Raw genomic sequence first — 1,680 nt, forward strand, 5'->3', positions numbered from 1 at the left:
GATAGCCATAAGTTCTTGCTACATCTCATGTTGATTACCGTTTATTTTTCCTTCCCTTGAGTCTGAATTTGTGACTTGTTTTGACTAAAAGCATGTGGCAGAAGTGATACTGTGTCATTTTCAAGGCTGAAACTTAAGACTCTCTTGCTCCTTGGGCCGGGCGTGGTGGCTCACTCCTGTAATCTCAGCACTCTGGGAGGCCAAGGCAGTCTGATCGTGAGGTCAGGAGATCGAGACCATCCTGGCTAACACGGTGAAACCCCCATCTCTACTAAAATTAGCCTGGCTTAGTGGCACACGCCTACAGTCCCAGCTACTTGGGAGGCTGAGGCAGGAGAATTGCTTGAACCTGGGAGGCAGAGGTTGCAGTGAGCTGAGATCACACCACTGCAGTCCAGCCTGGGCAACAGCGTGAGACTCCGTCTCAAAAAAAAAACAAAAAACTGTTGCTCCAGAGTTCACCAATTCATCTATTTCCCCTAAAGTCAAATACCGTGGCAAAAGTCTGACTACCCTGAGATCACCATGCTATAAGGAAGCCTTGCTAGCCACGTGGAGAGAGAAGCCATGTGCAGAGCAGCAAGGCACCAGACTTGTGAGTGAAGTCTTAGAATTTCCAGCCTACCCACCACCTGAATGCAGCTGAGTGAATGGCCCCAACTATCATGTAGATTAAAATGTCTGCCCAGATTAGCTTGAATTCCTGACCCACAGAATTGTGAGAAAATAAAATGGTGATGGTTTTAAGCCATTATAGTTTAATTTAGTTTGTTAGGTAACAATAGATCATCAGATCACATTCACATCATGTATTGATAACTCCTTACCCCACCAATGCGTAATGCCACTATTTCATCTACTAAGTTATGTGGTTAATTTAGTCCAAAATTCTTTTCACAAAGTCTTTTTTAAACTATTTATATTGAGATAATTGCAGATTCACCTAAGAATAATACAGAGAGATCCCATGTACCCTTTACCAACTTCACCTTGTGGTAACATTTTGCAAAATGATATTACAATGTCCCAACCAGGTTATTGACACAGAAACAATACATATGTGAAACATTTCCATCACCACAGGATCCCTCCTGTTGCCCTTTTACACCCACACCCACTTCCCTTCCGCACATACAACCCAACAAACTAATCTGTTCCTCTAATTTTGTCACTCCAACAAATTTATCTAAATGGAATCATTATAGAACAGAATATGACCTTTTTTTTTTTTTTTTTTAAGACTGGGTCTCACTCTGTCTCACAGGCTGGAGTGCAGCGGTACAAACGTGGCTCAGTACAGCCTCAATCACCTATGCTCAGATACTCCTTCTGCCTCAACCTCCATGTAGCTGGGTCCACATGCTTACCACCACCATGCCTAGCTATTTTTTTTTCAAATCATTTTTTGTATATACAGGGTCTCACTTTATTACCCAGGCTGGTCTCAAACTCCCAGGCTCAAGTCATCCTCTCACCTTGCTTCCCAAAGTGTTGGGATTACAGGCTTGAGCCACTGTACTTGGCCCAAATTTAACCTCTTGGGATTGACTTTTATCCCAGCATAATTCTTTGGAGATTAAAATTGTTGCACATATACGTAATTCATTCCTTTTTCTTGCAAAGTAGCATTACATGGTTTAATGTACCCATAGTTTGTTTAATCAATTTTCTGATGCAGAA

This window comes from Sapajus apella, unplaced genomic scaffold (genome assembly GCF_009761245.1).
Source record: "Sapajus apella isolate SASKATOON/1434 unplaced genomic scaffold, GSC_monkey_1.0 scaffold38, whole genome shotgun sequence".
In the NCBI taxonomy this organism is placed as follows: domain Eukaryota; kingdom Metazoa; phylum Chordata; class Mammalia; order Primates; family Cebidae; genus Sapajus; species Sapajus apella.